This window comes from Drosophila grimshawi, unplaced genomic scaffold (genome assembly GCF_018153295.1).
Source record: "Drosophila grimshawi isolate 15287-2541.00 unplaced genomic scaffold, ASM1815329v1 contig_545, whole genome shotgun sequence".
NCBI lineage: Eukaryota > Metazoa > Arthropoda > Insecta > Diptera > Drosophilidae > Drosophila > Drosophila grimshawi.
In genome coordinates, this window is record NW_025063357.1 from 45,671 (window position 1) to 66,968 (window position 21,298).

The 21,298-nt window shown below is 41.1% G+C and overlaps 1 pseudogene; it reads left to right on the forward strand.

Annotated features, from left to right (window-relative positions):
• Positions 1–2,602: 2,602 nt before the first annotated feature.
• On the forward strand, positions 2,603–4,514 carry LOC122322694 (annotated as a pseudogene).
• The last annotated feature ends 16,784 nt before the right edge of the window (positions 4,515–21,298 follow it).

The following is a 21,298-nucleotide window of genomic DNA, read 5'->3' on the forward strand; positions in this document are numbered from 1 at the left end:
TATATAGTACGAATAAGCTGGGGATATGTTGAGAAGTTGCTACAACATATTACCTTGACAAATTTTTTGTCCACACGAAATGTCCGCGCTCCTCACTCTCCAGCAACATAAGGCTTATGTGGGTTTTCTTCTCCATCTCCGTCACATACAATGGTCCGTTGACTGCATTTGACTGCTCATCGAAACCAAAAACATTGATGCTAATTCCGGGCGACATAGTTGAATCCCTTGACGGCGTTGACGGAGTTGTTCTTGTTGTTGAACATTTTTTTTTTTTTACTTTCTTTTTAAAACATTGAAAGCACAAACAAACGAGTTGCCGATTGTAGAGTTCGAAAACTACTAAGGTTTTAGAAATCAGAATCTATAATATTAGGTATAAAGCCCACAGGTGCACAAAGCAACGCAGGCTATTATTTCAAATTATTGTGAAATTAACATAAGGAGGGTCACTCAAACAGAGTGCATTGTAAAAAGGGAGAGAACCAAACACACGAAGAAGGTACCAGCACGTGGCAAACGTACGTGCGAAGTACCTACTTAACAACAGTTTACACCAATAATACTTTAATTATTGTGTGGGAAAACATTCAGGTGTGAGGTGTCCTATGAGTTCTATACATTGACAAAAAAGTGACAAAAGAGAAGCGACCATTACCTTTCCACTGATCATTGCACACACCCTCAAAAATCAAATCATGTACATGTACAACAGTGCGGCCGATGCTACCTGATCTTCCACTTGATTCTAGCACACAGGTTACAGGTTACACGCCTAGCACATAATATCCTCCTTAAAAACACAATCACGTACGCACACACAAGTGCCGCTGAGTGATCCTCCACCTGTTGTCAACCCACAATAAAAAAAAGGGTCAGCCATAAATCTATACCCTTCGATCATAAGTGTCTCATATGTGATCCAAAACCACACATTTTTCTAAAAAAGATTACACATCTGTCAATCCCCCACCCAAAAGCAATAAATTAGCCCCAATAATGAAGCAATTAAAAATCAAAAAAGCAATAACCCGCTTCCTGTCATAGAATCCCCAATTCCCTACTACTGTCAATTTCTCAAATTCATTTCAAAAATATGTTATTATAACTTGGGGTTTATATTTATTCAGAGCTTTGTATTTAATACAGAATATATATCCGCTTCAAGCAACTTATACCGTTGTTCGCAGGCAACAACAGATTAAGACTACAAAACGGGAATGTAAGCTGTGGTGTACATAGGCAAATACAGTTATTTCCAACATATGTTTTTTCAACTTCTGATGCTCTATCAATATACATATATAAATAAGGCTTCCTAATTCAGGAAGAAATTCGGACTTTGAACAATTATTGGCCAAGATCCACCCGTTTGAATTTGGAAACAGAAACTTAAAACGTCAATTTCTCGATTTCATTTTAAAAATACGTATTTTCAGCTTTTTATTGTTATTATCGCGAATAGTATAATAATATGTTAAAGCAACAATGTTTACATAGTTCTGTATGCGCAATGTACATAGAGTTACCAGAACATTCTGTAGGCGAGTCTGTTAACAGATCACTGTAAAGACGCGCATAACATCGATTAGCGTAATTTAGTCGTGCCATTATATTAAGCAAAGAAGGTTGCGCAGCGCTCGACGAAAAGATATTGAAACGTATATATATAAACATAACCTCTACAGAAAAACTCCTCGTGTTATTAATGGTCATGGACCCGGTGTTTTAATCAGTAAGCCTGCAGCCATAACCCCAAATCTCCAACACTTTTGATGCTAAATCAATATATATATAAAAGGCTTTATAATGTTGAAAGAAATTCGGACTTTGGACAATTATTGGCGAAGATACAACCGTTTGAATTTGGAAACAGAAGCTTAAAACGTCAATTTCTCGTTTTCATTTCTAAAATACGTATTTATAATATTGGCGAAGATAAAACCGTTTGAATTTGGAAACATAAGCTTAAAACGTAAATTTATCGATTTCGTTTCAAGAATACGTATTTTCAGCTTTTGATGCAGAATTAATATACATATAAAAAGGGCTTCATAATGTTGGAAGAAATGCGGACTTTGGGCAATTATTGGCGAAAATCCAACTGTTTGAATTTGGAAACAGAAATTTTAAACGTCTAATTCTCGATTTTATTTCAAAAATACGTATTTTCAACTTTTGATGCAGAATCAATATATATAAAAAGGTCTTCATAATGTTGAAAGGAATTCGGACTTTTGACAATTATTGGCGAAGATACAACCGTTTGAATTTGGAAACAGAAACTTAAAACGTCAATTTCTCGATTCAAATACAAAAAAGCCACCAGACGGGAATAAAGGAAATCTTGGAGAGATTTCTGCACGGATATTGATTCAACTAATGAAGCTGCAAGGCTTAGGAAAGTTTTATCAAAAACCACACCCACACTATGTTATCTGAAAAAGGATGACAACTCTTAGTCGGTCTCCAGTGAAGAGTCACTGGACATCCTCCTTAAAACGCACTTCCATGGCTGCTCCGAGCAGTCCCCAAGGTGCGCAGAAACCAATTGTATAGAGAACACATCTTTAAAGTCTCTTATACACAAAGGTAATATAAAATGGGCAGTAAACAGCTTCAAGCCGTTCAAATCCCCAGGCCCAGATCAAATAAGCCCAGTCCATCTAAAAAGGCGGGAAATACAGCCATAAACTGGCTACATGAAATCTTTGGGAAGATTCTGAAGACTGGTCGCATCCCACCGGCATGGCTGCAGTCTAAAATAACCTTCATACCCAAAGCTGGGAAGCCATCGCACACCAGCGCCAAAGATTTCAGACCCATCAGTCTGCCATCTTTCATGCTAAACACCCTGGAACGACATATAAGTCTCCATCTCACAGCATCCATTGACCCCAGGCTTATGTCGAAGTCCCAACATGCCTACAGGAAGGGCAGATCCACATATACTGCCCTTCACTCTGTGGTCTCTACTATAGAGAAATCTCAACTCCATAAGGAGTACACCCTAAAAGCGTTCCTCGATATTGAGGGTGCCTTTGACAACGTCACTTCGGCAGCCATAACTGGAGCTCTGCTGAGCCTGGGGATTGATACCGGTACCAGTCAATTGCTCACTTGCAGGACTGTGATATCCACGCTAGGGTGGTCAACTATCTCCAGGTTCGTAAGCAGAGGTACGCCACAAGGAAGCGCCCTGTTACCCCTACTATGGAACATAGCAATTAATAAATTGCTGCGGGACATGGAGGGTGGCGGCTGCCAGACGGTCGCATACGCAGATGACGTTGCGGTAATCTTCAGGGGAAAATACCCACAAACTCTCTTTGACCTTATGACTAGTAAAATAAAACCACTGTCATGCGGGGCACAAGAGAGTGGATTTGCGGTAAGCCCAAATAAAACGGAACTGGTTCTTTTCACAAGAAATTACAAAGTCCCTTCTCTTGTCCGCTATCCTGGACATTGCATGTCTGGAAAGACAAGGAATGGAAAATGCAACACTCACGGCCATAAGACTCAGAGAATCCCTCGCCTGGACTACTCAGAGTACAGGTCATGCCTCTATCCTAGAAGGGAAGCCGACCATCCCTTCAAAAGAGATTACTGCGTGTCAGTAACACGGTTGGGAACACCTTTCAATACATACTTCCCTCAAAGGGAGTAATGGGTTCATTGCACCCCCGATCCACAGGCAACCATAACCTTCTTTACAGATAGCTCCAAGCTAGACAACCGCGTAGGCGGAGGGGTCTACTCCGAGCAACTCAACATACAGTTATTCTTCAGTCTTCCAACACACTACAGTGTCTTTCAAGCTGAGGTACTGGCCATAAAAAAAGCAATGGACTGCCTAGAAAGGCTCAAAGTTAGCCCTAGTAATAATAATTAAATCTATCAGCTCAATATCTTCCAATTCGATATCAGTAACAAGCTGTCGCAAATCTCTACACGAGATGGCTAAACAGCATGTTATTAGTCTGATATGGGTTCCTGGTCACCAAGACATTGAAGGCAACTGCAAAGCCGATGAGTTAGCAAGGAAAGGTACTATACTACCACTTCTCGCGGACAAGGAAGTTATAAGTATGCCTCTAGCTACCTGTACGCTCAACATCAAGGAGGAAAACAGGCGCAGGTCATGTAAAAAATGGCAAAATGCCACCTGTGCCCGCATAGCACACCAGACATGGCCAATTATCAACTCTAAGCGCTGCAAAGAGCTGTGCAGTATAAGTCGGACCAACTGTTCTGCAGTGATCCGGGCTCTTACTGGGCACGGGCTGGTCGGCATTCATGCCAGCAGACTCCAGGTTCCATACAATGACTTTTGCAGAAGCTGCAAAGAGGAGGAAGAGGTAGAATCTCCGGAACACTTCGTCTGCATCTGCCCAGCAATTGCCAGAAAAAGGCTGGCAATCCTGGGAAGCTACTCCCTAACTGGTATATCGGAGCTCCGACATATGAGACCGGCCAAGATAGCGAACGCATCTGGCTGGGCAAATGTTTGACTTGTTAGAATACTTTGGAGGCACGACTGCTGGAGAAAATCCCTTGATCCCATTCGGTATCACAACGGGCCAAATATGGCCTATGTGTGTCAGCCCATCGGGCTGACAGCCGATATAACCTAACCTAACCTAACCTAACCTAACTTATGGTACTCCAAAAGTGTAAAAGAGTGATCCTTCAAGATAATCACAAATTTTCGGTACCGTGAATTTCTTCAGCGGACACAGGAAATGAAACTTAGTAAAGTGGTCCACAATTACTCATAGCCCAATGTTACTGGTTTTTTGTCCAAGGATAGGGTCCAAACAGATCAATGTATAACTTCTGAAATGGTCTATCTGAGGTGAATGGCTTTCCCATTGGAGGTTTCAGAACTATATTTGGATTTTTAGTAGTGGCCAGAATAAGTATCTTTTTAGTTTTTCAACCGTACTACTCATCCCACATTGCGCTGAGTTTGGTGCATAATGAGCTTGATATAAAACATCAGTAATTAGTCCTGATGGAACCCATAGTTTCCAACTTTATTCTTTTTGTGTTTTATCCTCCGTGGCGAACTCGGTTCTTTTATTAACATAATTATCAATTACTTTCAAGTCTGGTAACTTGAAACGATTTAAATTAATGTTTTCAATTAGACTCAAATACTCTGGTGATTTAAAATGTTCTGAGTCTAAATCTATTATTGGTCCAATGCCAAGAACTTCTTCATTTGTTGGGTCATTCTGCCGAGATAAGGTATCTGCCACAACATTCTGGGATCCTTTTATATGCACAATTATGAAAGTGAAACTTCTTAATTTCATTGACCATCTTGCTAATCTCCCAGATAAATCTTTTTGACGCATCAGCCATTGTAATGCTGCATGGTCTGTAATAACCTGTCCCTCAATGTAGGAACGAAACTTTTTAATACCCTTGATAACAGCAAAACATTCCAATTCAGTAACTGAATAGTTACGTTGGGCCTTATTTAATTTTTCAGACATGTAGGCAATTGGTAATTCCGTGTTGTCTCTCGATACCAACCAGATAATCCCAAAAATCGGCGTAATTCTTTTACCGTGGTAGGCACCGGAAACTCTGAAATAGCTTTTATTTTGTCTGGGTTTGTTCTTATTTGACCCTCCCCGATGATAAACCCAAGGTATGTAATTTCTGTCATGCAAAAGTTCGATTTACTAATGTTAATGGTAAGATTAGCTTTTCGTAAACTTAAAGCTATTTCTTGCAATAAAATTAAATGAGAATCGAAATCATCTGACAAAACTAAATCATCCAAGTAAATGAATACACTAGTACGTAGATGAGCTGGGATAACTCGATCCATTAAGCGACATAAAGTTTGGGCAACATTACAAACACCGAACGGCATCATCTTATATTGGTATATTGGTCTGTTTTGGATTGTAAATGCCGTGTATTGACGTGATTGCTCGTCTAAAGGAATTTGCCAATAGGCGTGTTTCATATCCAAGCCGGTGATAAATCGAGCGGGCGGTAAACGGCTCAGAATGCCATCAATGTGCGGCAAGGGATATGCATCACGCTTAGTCACTTTATTAATTTCTCTAGAATCAAGACACAATCTGTATTTGTCTCCTTTCTTTACTAACACACAATTACTGCTCCAGGGACTTGTCGACTCTTCAATGACGTCAAGTGAAAGCATATTGTCTACTTCGGCAAACATTATTTTCTCAATAGCTGGCGATACAGGCCAATGTCGTTGTTTAACTGGAGTAGCTGATCCAACGTCTATTGAATGAGATGTTAAACTAGTTCGACCTAGTCCCTCAGTACTGAATGATGGAAACATATTTATTACCTTGTGCAGACGTTTTCTTTCATCTAGAGATATGGCATGAAATTTTTGGTCTTCGGTGTTGTTTGAAGCTAAAACATATAATTCTGATACTTCTGCCGATATGGTGATCTTATTTAAAAGTCCGAATTTCTCCCAGAAGTCTATACCAAGGTAAACATCTTGTTTAAGTTCTGGTATGATAAATAATTCCAGGTCAGCAGCGCAGTATCGATAGCTTATATTGGTTTTAAGCTTAGCTACTACCTTACAAATGGTTCCTTCCGCTCGCTGTTCGAATTGTTCCTGCACACTTCTTGGATTTGCGGTGCGTCACTAATTCTTTTGCAGCGTTTCCCCCAATACAACTTATCGTGGCTCCCGAATCTAATAATGCCATATATTCCTGGCCTTCGATTGTCACGTTTGTTAATAATCTATTTTCCGAGTTAAGAAAAATAGCAGAAATAAATTTTTTCCGGTTACGCTTAACGACTTTCCAAAACTCTCTTAGGCGTTTTGTCGAGCGTTTCGGCTTCACTATAAATTTAAAATTATCTATCTCATTAAATATTTGTTTACGGGTAAGTCTATAATTTTATAATCTTTTGTGTAAAGGAATAAGTGAAAAATGAGTTGGTTCTAGGGATTTATCCACTGGTGAGCTTTGCTCTTGATGTACTGAGATTTTGTCATCTATATTACTGGTACTAAGTTTTATCGAATTTGTTAAATCAGTAGCTCTTAAGGATGTGTCTGTTTGTTGTTGTATGACACATCCCTCTGACGGTTTCCCGAAGGATTACATTTGCCACATTGGGGCTTGCAAAAGATTTTTCGTGGCCCTACGCAATCATCGAATTTATGTCCTGTTTTGTCACAATTCAAGCAAATTGGAATTGTTTGTGTGAAGCGATGTTGAAATTGTGAAATTCCGTTCTGTTCTGAGGTGACCTCAGGTAGTCCCTGACTGTCGCCTTGATCTGATAATTCAGTGACGAATGAACGTATAGTTCTTGGTTTTACCGATTTAATGTCGTTATAAAATTGTTCATGTCGTCGGATCTCCCTCCTAAGCTGTGATCTATTACGGATGTTCAGGTGGAGTAATTCATGATGAACAATTGGCTTAGCATTTCGAATTAGCAATTCTACTAACTCATACTCAGCTATACCGTTCATGAGCCTATCGGTGAGATCTTCTATGGCACTTTGGTAGTCATCGAACATCTCAGTTTCGCCTTGACGGCGGTTTCTTATCTTCTCCCATATGTCATAATCAGTCTCTATATCTTCGAATCTTTTCCGGAATTCTCCACAAAAATGATCCCAAGTAAAATCTGAGTATGTACGGTGAAATTTCCAGCACCAATAATTCGCCTTACCACTTAACAACGGATAGAGAAGATCGCAGAGGAGTTTGGGATCATTGTTAAGATTCTGTCTGGTAAGTGACTGGATACGATAAATAAACTCTTCAGTTCTCATACCGTTTTTCGAACCATCGAATTTAACGCGCCAATTTTGCATTATGTTTAAAACTTTTTCTGGGGCTAGCGCTGCTACGCGGCACACTATTTCCTGAAAGGTTGAGTAACAACTCAGAGCGGTTCAAGATTGGTTGTTCGTTCCCTACGTTATGAGTTTGTACTGTATTATTTAAATTTGGGGATTTTGTTCGCTCGGACTTTCCTAGGTGAAGCAAGGTTAACTGTCTTTCGATAGATGTTTCAATCGTTTTAGTTAAAATTTAAGTGATGTTTTCTAACAATTGGGATTGTTGAAGAGTGACTGCGGACTGTACATAATTGGCTATAACGACTTGGGTATTCAGTGAAAGATTACTGCCGTTACCGGGATCAGCTAAATTACGGTCTGAAGTTGTTTTTTGTGTAGGTCTAGTTGATATACCTCGTCTGGGAGTCGCTCCTCGATTCTTATTCGAATACTGCTGTCTCCTTGTCGGCTTCTTATGAAAGTCATTAGGGTCTTGAGATTCATTTGCGCTGGGTTGTAACGATCCCTCTTGCTGCAATGTAACGAATAAGGTAATGTTGCAAAATTTCAACGTCATAGCAGAGCAGTCTGCCGAACATGTCAAACAGCTTGGAACCTTCCTAATGTGCTCTAAAATGCAATGTTTATGAAATTTGTGTTTACATGGGGTGTTTGCTATAAGTTCGACTTCGCTTAAAACTTCGTTGCAAATACCACAAAAAGGGTCAGCTGTTCGTAAAGCAACTGTAATATCTTCTTGGCTACGTCTTACAGCCATGTTGATTTAGAAGATATTAAATAATATAATAAACTAATTGATATTAAAGAACAAAAAAAATGTTTAAATAAATGATTAAATCGTAATAATTGCGATAGCTATTTTTGATTATTATAATGTTGTCTGTCTTTCTCACATGCTAAAATTTTTACAAAATTTTTAAACTAGGTCTCAGTTAGTTTATCTATTTTATTAAAATATATCTATTGCCGATTTGATTTTGGTACTTGAGTTATTAGACGATAATAGCAACAGCGCAGATATATCGTAATTCTAAATAATTCAAAATACTTTATTTGTAATTGTTGGTTTATCCTGGTCGATCAATGCCATTATACAGAATTGAAATCGAAATATCCAAAACAAATCCTCTATACGTGTAATCAAAGATATTTTATCACGTAGTCACTATAAATACGCAGCTCAGTACTATGAGTCTGTTTTGGTCAACCAATCCAAACTGGAGAATTGTAGTTGCGAAATCCTAAAACAGATTCAAGTCGTGAATCGGTATATCATGACTTGTGAAAATTGGGAAACAAAAAATGAAGTTAGTTATTTGGATGGATCAATGGATGAGCTGGGGAACCAAGCAAAATTTCTAATTATTTTCTAAAGATATCCAACTCTAAAAGTATTACTCTATTAATGTGGTCTAGAATCTACTAGTAAGCTGCTCGGGCCCCTCATGTTGGGCGCCAAAAATGTGTAGTGTACCAGGGTATTATTTCATTTTATATAAGCTATTCCTTCAGGATAACTTAGGTGGTCTTTACTAATGATTGGTGGGTGGCATTGCCAATCTTAAAGACCAGTGTATTGTTGAGTTCGGGATGCGCACTCTCGCTATGCTCGTCTTAGCTCGCCGGATGGTCGGGGCTCTTTCTCACTCAAGCAATACGGATGTACTCTGCCACATTTAATTAGTGGGCGTTTACAACTTGGGTTGCTGAAATTCAAATTTCATTTATTGGAGACGCCGACACGTCCAATAACTCTACTGAGACACTAGTCTTCTTCCACCCTACCATAATAATATCAATTTTGTTACATTATCCCTTGGACGGACTCTTAAAATCCTATTAACATTCTGTAAAAACTTAGCATGGATACTCGACAGAAGAATACAACTCCTCAGCACCTCAATTTAATTTGCTTTCAAATTCATATATTCTTCCTTAACTTAATTCGGCAGGTTGTGAACATTACTCTTAATTCTATTTTCTATTATATAATTGAACTATAATCTATAAGTATGTTACGAGTTGGTTTGTCCTAGTGGGGCAGCTCCGGCCAGCCAGTACTCCATTAGGGGTGGGTCTACCCATGCCCGCCGACCGTACAATAACACAACACTAAACAAATCTACACATCACTATTAAACAGCTGATTTAACGGACAGTGGCAACAATTATTTAAAACAAAAAAATACGTTGACTTCGACGTCCAACGGTGGCCTCGCTGTTACAGCCGTCCCGCCCTTCCTTTGGGGCGAAATCATATAGTCAAGGCCCCACCCTTTTTATTACAAAGATCACATATTATCCAAAGAACATTTTTGGTCCCCTCCCCTACATTTGTAAAACTTAAGCCCTCATTTTAACTGACTAAGTATATTTAATATTCATAGCTTACGGCTAAAATTTGATGCTCTGACTTATTAGTATATATAGTTATTACCCTAAATTTAATTTAAACGAACGAGACCTGACAAATCTTTATTTGACCTTCTACGCCTTCAAAAGTTAGGTTATTTTACTTCTTTTTTTTTTTAACCCGAAGGTGAGTTTTCAGATCATTGGGGGACACCCTTAAGTACCCTATGGAGCTCCCCAGGATAAATATGATATACTCACACAAATTTTACGCCAGAGGAAAGAAAAATATTTGCACCGAATAATCAACTAGCATTTGCCACGTAGAAAATCAACCCAGAAATGTCTCGGTGGCGATTAAAGCTAAAAGCCGGAATGTGTTATTTGCCCAGCGCAAATAATTGCTTATAACAATTAATAATAAAGATAACTTAATCGTTTATGGGCTTTAAGGTAATAAATTCTAGCCGTACTGGTAAACTAATAATAAAATAGTTAACAACAACAAAGAAATATAAATACATAAACTATGATATACAAATATAGCCAACAAAAAAGTTACGCTTCACTGTCGACGGTTGCGCACTGTTGACATATACAAGTTTCCTTCCGCCGAGATTTTATTGGAACGGACTCACGATTTTGTTGGATGGTTCTGATCCCTCTCTCCCCTCGTCGTGCTCTTCCTAGTCGCCGATGCTTCTGGATGGCGGCCTGCTCCAGGTAGCCTTCTACAGGAGTGGATTTCACTTTAATCGGTTCAGGTTTACATTTAGATTTTTGGTGTATTTTGCGGCGGTTTATGATTACGGCTTGTCGTCGGGGCGGATTGTATTAAACTTGGCGGGTGTGTATTTCGGCATTTTTACTTAGATATTTTAAACTTTCGCCGCCGGTTGGTTTTATACAGTTTGTAGGTTCGTACTTGCGGGTTTTAATTTCTTCTTTATTATTTGAATTTGTTGCCGTCGGTAGATTTTATTAAGTATTGTAGGTTTGTATTGTTGGTTTTTACATTTTTCTTGATCACTTGAATTTGTTGCCGTCGGTGGATTTTATTAAATATTGCATGTCTGTATTTTCGGTCTTTAAATTTTCTTTATATTTGGAATTTGTTGCCGTCGAAGGGATTTTATTAGATATGGTAGGCTTGTATTTTTGGTGTTTAAATTTTTCTCGATCATTTGAATTTGTTGCCGTCGGTGGATTTAATTAAATATTGTAGGTTGGTATTTTTGGTTTTTAATTCAAATTTAGTCCCGACGTTTATCTCCCTTTTTTTTCACCTTTTTTTTTAAAAAAAAAAGACATTTTACTCCCGCACTTTGCGCTCCTTCGTACTCCTTTCTTCTCACCGCTGACTTTCAACTGACCTCAAAAAAATCAGATCATTGGCCCTTTTATTCCATCTTTTGCTCGCCCCTCGGATAATATTCTACCATCTCCCTTTCTTGAGCGCGCGAACTCCCTCTCTCTTTCCCACAAAAAGTTCCTCTCCCTCTCTTGAGCGCGCGAACTCCCTTTCTCTTTTAAAAAAAAAAAAAAGTTACTCAACACGAAGTTCCGTCGGTAGACTTCTTGGCCCGGCTTCGCATGAAATGCCCGTGTGCGAACCTCCCCACGCTGGTGACTTCGTTCATACGCCTTATGTAACTGATTTTGGATCCCCTGTCCAATGAATTGCATCTTATCCACTGCACGCAAATGACAAACCTTCTGTTCGCACATGGACCCTAATTTTCGAGCTAGTTTGTAGCTAGCCCCGTTGAGGAACATATGATGTCCAAAAACTGCGAAAAAGGGAGTAACTCCTATTTCCGTGTGTACGGCGTTGCGTATGGATACCTCTATCTCGGGAAGGTACAAATCCCAGTCTCGGTGATCTTTCTTAAGGTATGCTCTTATGAACGTCAGAACGGTCCGGTTAACCCGTTCTGCAACATTACTTTGTGGTGAGTACACAGGCGTGTGCATATGGGAAATCCCGAAGGATTCAATCATATTCTGAAAGGTGCGTGGCACAAATTGACGACCGTTCTCAGAGTGAAGGCTGTCAGGTACTCCGAACTTATAAAAAACTTCGCTAACCAAAAAGTTCACCACATTGTACGCTGTAGCCTCGCGCATTGCTTTTAAAAATATGAATTTCGAAAAATGGTCTATGACCACGAAGATCCAAGAGTGTCCTTGCTTAGATCTTGGATATTTCCCAAGAAAGTCTATATAGAGTTTTTGAAATGGTCTTTCCGTTACTATCTCATTTCCAATTCCCATTTGCATCCGAAAGTTTGGTGCTTTACATTCCTTACATGTCCTACATTGCTTCACCCAGTCTTTCACATGAACAACCATGTCTGGCCAGTAGAAATGACGCACTGAACGAAGAATCGCGTAGAAAAATTGGCGTGAACCAATACCGGTGCGGTGGTCAATGCGATCTTCAAATTATCTATTGCCTGTATAGGTTCTGTACCTAAAAGAAATTTACCTTCCCCTTTCTTCAACGCTTCCGTCAAGGGCGCAGCTATACTGGCGAAGTCCCGTATAAAACGCTTATACCAACCGCCGGTGCCCAAGAATGAGCGAACTTCCTTTCGCGACCGTGGTATGGGGATTCTTTTAATTGATATTACCCTCTTGAGATGCATACGTAGCATACCACCCCTGATAATGAATCCCAGATACCTCAGTGCTTTGAAACAGAATTTGGATTTAGGCAATCCTATGGAAAGGTTTGCCTTTTTGAGACATTCTACCACTTTTCTTAAATATTTTATATGGGTTGTAAAATCTGGAGCTATTATCAACAGATCATCCAGATAGACAAAAATGTGGACCTTAACTCGGCGGGTATAACTTTGTCCATCAGCCGAACAAGTTTTTGGGCTGCATTGCATAGCCCGAATGGCATGACTCGGAACTGATACAACGCCCTTCCTGGTACGGTGAAAGCGGTATATGGCTTGCTGTTATTATCTAATTCTACCTGCCAATACGCAAACTTTAAATCAACGCTAGAGATGTAGTATGTTTGGTCTATTCTTGACAGTATGCCTTCTATACAGGGTAATAGATAGGAGTCCATTACGGTCAATTCATTGAGTTTTCGAGCATCCAAACAGAAGCGATTTTTGCCCGGCCTTCGTATGACTGTTGTACGATTACTCAACGTGCTCTCTTTTTTGACCCCTAGTTCCAACATCTTATCTACTTCGTCGTGCACAATTTGCTGCATGGCTAATAATGGATACGGTCTATCTTTGAACGGTTGGGCCCCTTTGACTAATTCGATTGTGTGTCCAACTCGGATCTTTCATCTTTAGATAGTTCCCACGAATCGGTCTCTACCTCCACTTCATCCTCTTCTTCCCTATAATGTGTCATGGACACTGTCAACACTTCTTCGACTTTGTTCTCTGTCGTATTAACCTTATCGGGATCTAGAATGGCTGGGGCTAACTCAAAGGCTCGCCAGAAATCGACTCCTAAATATGCTCGTTGTTCCAGATATGGACATATAAAGAAGGTGATGTTTTTAGTTAGATCTCGGTAAGATATGGGTAGCTCAACTCGGCGATGATCGATCTGTCTTGGACTCCGGCGGTTCGAACGATTGACACATATGGTTGCATCGTAATTACTAGGTCTTCTATAAATTCCCGACTGCCTTTACCTAGCAAACTGACGCTCGTCCCAGTATCCAAGAGACCTCTTAAGATGTACTGGCCTACCAATACTTTCGCGAGTACCCGTGAATCTTTTAGATCGCCACGCCGCACTGCCTCAACTACAACCTTTCGCAATACGCGTCGTCGTCGAAAGCGTTCTCGTGCCATCTTAACCCGACGTGTCACGATCCGCATTCCTTCTAATTGTCTATCACTAAATATTATATTCCTTACTTCTAAATATTTTCGTATCTTTTCTTCGAGAGGTTAACGCTTGATTACATTACTGTGTTCATTTTTGCCAATTTCTCCGGGCGGCTTACCTATTTCTTCTCTTTGCCGGACTGAATCCTCGAATGCGAGTCGCCCGTTCTCTTCACGCTCATCCGACCGTTTCCCGAGCATTCTGAACATTTAGCAGAGATGGTCTCTGGACATCCACATTTGTAACAGAACAGTCGACGCTCCAGCGATGGACAATTTCGGAAATCATGGCCATCCTCGTCACAATTCCAACAACCGGGTCGGTTCACTCTCTTCTGACTTGATCTAATTTCTTTCACGATTACTTTTGTCTCAGCTTCTACTTCGTCCACCAGTGCCCTTCTTCCGGCCGAATAGCGTTGAGAGTGGCCAGGCATGGGTTGGCCGTAACGCTTTCCAAAACTCCTTTCTACCTCACCGGCTTCGTCCCGCAATTGGTCCACAGTAAACACATCCATTGCGTATACGTATCTGGCAATATTATCCCTCAGCCCTTTCTTGATAATTCTGACCAGATCTCGCTCCGGCAATGTTTCTGCAACCGAGAGGCCAGCTGTCGCATGGAGTGAATATAATCTTCCGCCCTTTCCCCAGACTGATGTTCCCCATTTAGCAGCTCATGCATCCGCTCATGCTCCGACCATGGACCACGAAATCTGGCCAAAAGTGTATTCCTCAAAGAGGGCCAACTGTCGACTCGTGCTTGACGGATATGTAGCCAATACCGTTCTTTGGCATTCCCTGTCAAAAACGTATGAAACGACCTCAGTATTTCCTCCCAAGGACAACGATACTGGTATTGTAGAAATTCGATTCCAAATACGAAATCTTCAATCGCGGATTGTTGACTGATTCCGTCAAAGGATACTCCCCACCTTTCTATCTTCCAAGGATATCTCGCCCGATCATGGATATTCTCGTAAGTTGGTTCGTATCGCTCTTCTTTCGTATCTTCCTGGTCGACCCATCTTCTCCGATCCACTCCGGGATTTCGCCAATCCCGAGCCTGTCGATGGTCTACATTTGCTACTTCTGGATAAGTAACCATCCCTTCCCTTGCGTCTCTTCGCGTCGGCTTGGTTGGAAGTATAGGAGGAATTGGATCCCTGACAACTGAGGTTGCCAAACTACGCTTGGGTATCGCTTCATGATTCTGTGGTACTTCGGTGACATCTCTCCTGATAGCATTGGATGCGCCTGGAGGCCAAGAAAAATCTGATGACCTGACCGGCTTTTCAGCTGCTATTTCTCGACTGGCCACTACCGGTCTTAGTAACTCATTCAACAACTGCATCATACTTTACATCCCGGCGCGAATCTCGTCCCTAATCGCCTCTCCAATTCCTGGGGACAGTGATTGCCTATAAGTAGCGTGTGCTTGAGCCAACGCTGCATTAACCGCAGACTTTTCTGCCGAATCCTAGCGATAAGTCCAGCACTTCGGCCTGTACCTTATCGGTACTTCGCACCGTGGTACGAGAAAGAATGGTAGTGGTAAACTGAAGAGTCGGAGGAGCTGGTTCTTGTCCTTCGTTTTCTGACCAAATACTGTCGTCTTTCCGCGGCCCTCGCGAACGTGTTTGAGGTCCATGATCGCCTCCCGTTGCCATTATTAATTCTATAAATTATTACAATATTATTGCCGATAATAATAAATAAATGAATAATAAGTACTAATAAATAATAATAATAATACTAAGCAAAACTATCATAAAAACAAGAACAAAAATAAATATAGTGACATATCCAGATCACGCAGATCTCTCATGTCCACACTCACGCTTATCATACAGCATGTCAACATCGCAGACGCACTTTCTCTTAATAGAATCATAGCAGGCAAGATAAGATAAGCATAAACAAAGAATGCAACTATCAAAAGAGACCCCTACATAGATGGCAGGTCAAAGTATCATACAGCATGTCAACATCGCAGACGCACTTTCTCTAAATAGAATCATAGCAGGCAAGATAAGATAAACATAAATAAGGAATGCAAAAGAGACCCTCCATAAACAGACCATGAGATAGAAGCAAGTGCGAGGTTTCCTTATAGATTAAACCACTAGCATAAGCAGAGTTATTTTGTACACGAAGCCGAGAAGACGTGGTTTTTTGTTTAATAAAGAATTATATTATTCCTAAAAAACCGTTGTCGGATTTTTCAATTGGCGCAGCCGGTACAACACTCTCCAAAAACGTAATTATATATATATACGAATAACCCACTCAAACCAAAAATCTTCTAAACGATTTCTTTTCAATAAAATGAGGGGGGAGGGAAATCCCAATAGTTCTGGAATGTGATCTGACCTATCTACGCTACATCCAAAGGAGATGTCGACTCCTGGGTTGAATTGGCGATTGCTCAGGTCATCCCTCTTGCGGATGACCGGTAATCGAGATTATTCACCCGCGTCTCTAATCCGTTCCGTTTTCTTAGCTCGAACCCTCCACACACGCTACCTGGACACTGAATGCATGCCGTAGTGACCTTACTGGTCATTTGGGCCACTCGCTCATCCCAACAGCCCTGTAGACAGCTACGAGCCTGAAAACAGACGATCTTCGATAACAAAAATAACGAAAGAAATACAAAAATACAAATTTAAAATATTACCACTGACAACAAAATTATCCTACAACAAAAAAAGCTCTCCTATTTTGGTCACAGTTTCGTTCATATCACTATCTAAGGAAACATGTGGGCGAATCATCTGCTAATAAAAAGCGGTAATGACTCTACAACCTTTACAATGACATGAACGCTGCCGGACAAAACAAAATATAATTTTGGAGCAATGTACGCTCACTCTCATGAGCCGCGTAAGTCTCCAAATCTCTACTCTGGTCCCTAATGAATTGTTCGACTGCCCCTCCGATTACTACCAAATCGCACAGTTGTAGTTGTAGTTGTAGCGTCAGGCTCCTAACAAGCCGCGACTCTAGAATGATCCAAAGTGGCAGACAACGTCTAGCGAGATTTCGTCGTCTCCTGTCTTTATTTTTTAAGCACAACAAAAATTTTTTCTTATCTAGTTAAGCGCAAGCCTATATCAGAAAAAAAAACTTTTTTTGCAGATTGGGCGCCATATTGTTACGAGTCGGTTTGTCCTAGTAGGGCAACTCCGGCCAGCCAGTACTCCATTAGGGGTTGGTCTACCCATGCCCGCCGACCGTACAATAACACAACACTTAACAAATCTACACATCACTATTAAACAGCTGATTTAACGGACAGTGGCAACAATTATTTAAAACAAAAAAATACGTTGACTTCGACGTCCAACGGTGGCCTCGCTGTTACAGCCGTCCCGCCCTTCCTGAGGGGCGAAATCATATAGTCAATGCCCCACCCTTTTTATTACAAAGATCACATATTATCCCATCCCCTATGTTGGAAATAACTGTAATTAATTGTAAGTTCCTTATGATGAAGACCTTTTCGATGCTATGTTTAAGCTATTTTCATGAAGTAAGAGTCAGTCGCTTTTGGTCGCTTGAATCGCGTAGTATAAGTCGCATGAAGCGAACATATATTCTGTATTAAATACTAAGCTCTGAATAAATATAAACCCCAAGTTATAATAGGTTATGGGCCCAGAGCACGGAAAATTCAGCTCGTACAAAATACAGTGAATTGTTCTGAGGATTACTTGTAGAAGGTGAATGAGAGCATTTTGGACTTTCTTGGACAAGTGTGATAACTGTGTGGTTAAAGAAAATGAATATCTCGATGAGTTCGATCGAGAAGTTGGACGACCAGAATTATAGTGCCTGGGTCGTTCAAATGAAAAGCGTACTCGTGTATTCAGAACTATGGCAGTAGGTGTGCGGTCGTGTCGTGAAAAACGAAAATGACAGTGCTGAGCAAAAGTCAATATTTGATGCAAGAGAGGAAAACGGCTCTGGCAAGCATAATGCTTTGCATAAAGGCATCCCAAATAAATAATGTGAAGAATTGCCAAACATCAGCAAGTGCCTGGAACACCCTGAAAGAAATTCATATGCCAATGGGACCTGCGCGTCGTGTAACTTTGCTAAAGCAGTTGTTACAGCTAAGATTGGTGGAGTCGGGTAGTATGGCAGAGCACATACATAAGTTTGCAGACTTAGTGGAAAGACTAAGCGAGATCGGCTTTTTAATGGTCGAAGAGTGTTTGTCTATATTGTTGTTGTCGAGTTTGTCGGATGGATACGATAATTTCGTGATCGCCATGGAAACTCGTGACACGTTGCCGTCGCTAAGTGTGATAAAAATCAAGTTACTCGAAGAGAGTGAACGGCGTAGAGCAGACGGACAGACAGAGTCAAACGGAGAGACAAAAATGTTCTCGACGAGTATAGACAATCGAGCAAACAAAAATACAGACGAAAGTAACGGGAAAGTGAATCGTAGAAGTGCGCAGCAGAAAAAGGCAACACAGGCCGGTTGCTGGACATGTGGTCGCCGTGGGCACATTGCTGCAAATTTTCGCGCAAGAGACAGCTCCGAAAAAGAGCAAGGCAAGGAAAATATAGAGAGTAAGAAATCGTACTCAGTGTTTGCAGCGGCAAGAAACCCAAGTAGTGGTGGTTTTACGAAGAACACGTGGTGTCTAGACAGTGGCGCCACAGCGCATTTGTGTAACGACAGATCGTGCTTCATAGAATTAAGAGAGCACAAAGAGAAAATTATTTTAGCTGGAAATAATTACATACAGGCATATGGGCGTGAAAAAGAACGCATAAAGTGGAAAAATAACACAATTGATTTGACCGATGCATTATACATATGTGAAAGACCTTCAATGTAACTTTGTGTCAGTATCGAAAGTAGTCCAAAAAGGATTCAGTGTTAAATTTGGGCAAAAGAGTGCGCGCATTGAAAATCGTAGAGGCGATGTGATCTTAGTTGCTAAGGAGCAGCAAGACTTATATTTGTTCAACGCAGATGTGCAAAAGTATTTCAGCGCGCAAGCTAATTTAACACACATACTGAAGTGGCACAAGCGGCTTGGTCATTTAAATTTTGTCAGTCTGAATAAAATGATTAAGAAAAATTTAGTGCACTGCTTGAAGGCCAGGCAGTGTTCGGACTTAAAAGAACATGTATGTGAAACATGCGCGAAGTGCAAAATAAGTGTAAAGAGATTTCCAAAGAAATCGGAGACCCGCGCCGAAGGCACACTAGACTTGATACACACAGATATTTGTGGCCCAATGAGAAAATGTTCTGTAGGTGGTACGCGGTATTTTGGCACATTCATTGACGATAGATCGCGGTTTGTGCATGTGTTTTTTATGAAAACTCGCGATGAAATCTTTGAGAAGTTCAAAGAATATAAGGCGTTTGCAGAAAAACAAACTGGACGCAAGATAAAATGTCTCAGAAGCGACAACGGTCGTGAATATTTGAGCGGCGATTTCGAAAAATATTTAGTGAGCAACGGCATTAAGAGGCAGCTTACTGTGCCGTATACACCCCAACAAAATGGTGTAGCGGAGCGCGCGAATCGAACGCTGGTAGAAATGGCACGAATGATTGTGCATGCTGGTTTCAAGGAGGATTTCTGGGCAGAAGCTATAAGTACGGCGGCTTATCTGCGAAATCGCTCAGAGACATCTACGCTGGAGGATATGACACCATATGAGTCATGGTCAGGCAACAAACCGTCTGTAAGTCACCTAAAAGTTTTCGGTACAAAGGCTGTCGTACTTAACAAGAAGTACACTAAGAAATTCCTACCAAAAGGTGAGGTGAGAGTACTAGTTGGTTACTCTGCAACAGCTAAGGCATACCGATTGTTTAATCCCGATTCACGAAAAGTAATCGAAGCAAGAGATGTGATATTTCTTGAAGGTGAAATAACAGATGACAGCGTAAAGGACATAATCTCGTTGTGTAATAATGATGTTACACTGATCATGAAGAATGTCGAAGATGAGTCTGTAAGTCTTCATAGTGGCGATCAAACTGAGGATCGCGAGAATTCCGAACGAGATGACGAGGTGCCAAATATATCTACAGATGGAGACATTGGTGACGACGAGGAAATCGAGTCATGCGAGGCACCAGGCAAAAGAGGTCCTGGGAGGCCACAGAAAGTACGCACCGGGCAGCCAGGACGCCCTCAAAAGCAATACAACATTTTGAATGTTACGACAACGGATGACGTAGCTGCACCTGCTAGCATCAATGCAGCCTTGAGTTCTGATCATGCCAGTGAATGGAGGGCATCGATGCAGAAGGAGATAGACAGTCTACAAGAAAACAAAACTTGGGAGTTGGTTGATCTACCGAAGGGAGAGAAGGCAATTGGCTGTAAATGGGTATTTGCAGTGAAGCGTGACGAACATGGCAAAGTAGTACGCTTGAAGTCTCGACTAGTGGCCAAAGGATGCGCCCAACAATATGGCGTAAATTACAATGAGACGTTCTCCCCTGTGGCCAGATATTCGACAATCAGATTACTGATTGCTCTAGCGGTAGAAAATGGTATGTATATGCATCAGATTGACGTGTCTTCTGCTTATCTCAACAGTGAGCTGCGAGATGTGGTTTATATGCGACAACCAGAGGGATTTGCTAACCAAGATTTCCCTAACCGAGTCCTAAGACTCAAGAAGTCGCTGTACGGCCTTAAACAGAGCGGCCGTGAGTGGAACGAGAAACTAAACACCGTGCTAATCAGGATTGGTTTCACTCCCTGCCCCAGCGAGCCATGTTTGTACATACGTCGTGAAGCCAGCAAACTGAATGTGATAGTCGTATATGTCGACGATCTTATTGTGGCCAGCACAAGCAAGGAAGATCTGAACTGCGTGAAGGAGCGCATATCACAGGAGTTCGACGTAGTCGATGGCGGGCAATTGAAGCATTTCCTAGGAATGGAAATTGATCGTGAAGGTGAAACGGGCAGCGTTACTGTCGGTCATAAGTACTACATTGAGAACCTTCTACGTGAGTATGGTATGCACAACTGCAAATCTAATGCCATACCTCTAGAGGCAGGATTTCAAGTCAGATGCGACAATGACGGATGCCAGCGAACGAACCAAGGTAGCTATCAATCGTTGATAGGTTCGCTAATGTATCTAGGCATAACTACACGGCCTGATATATTGCACTCAGTAACGAAGCTAGCACAGCGGAATTCAGATCCACACAAGGAGCACGAAGCAGGTGTCAAGCGAG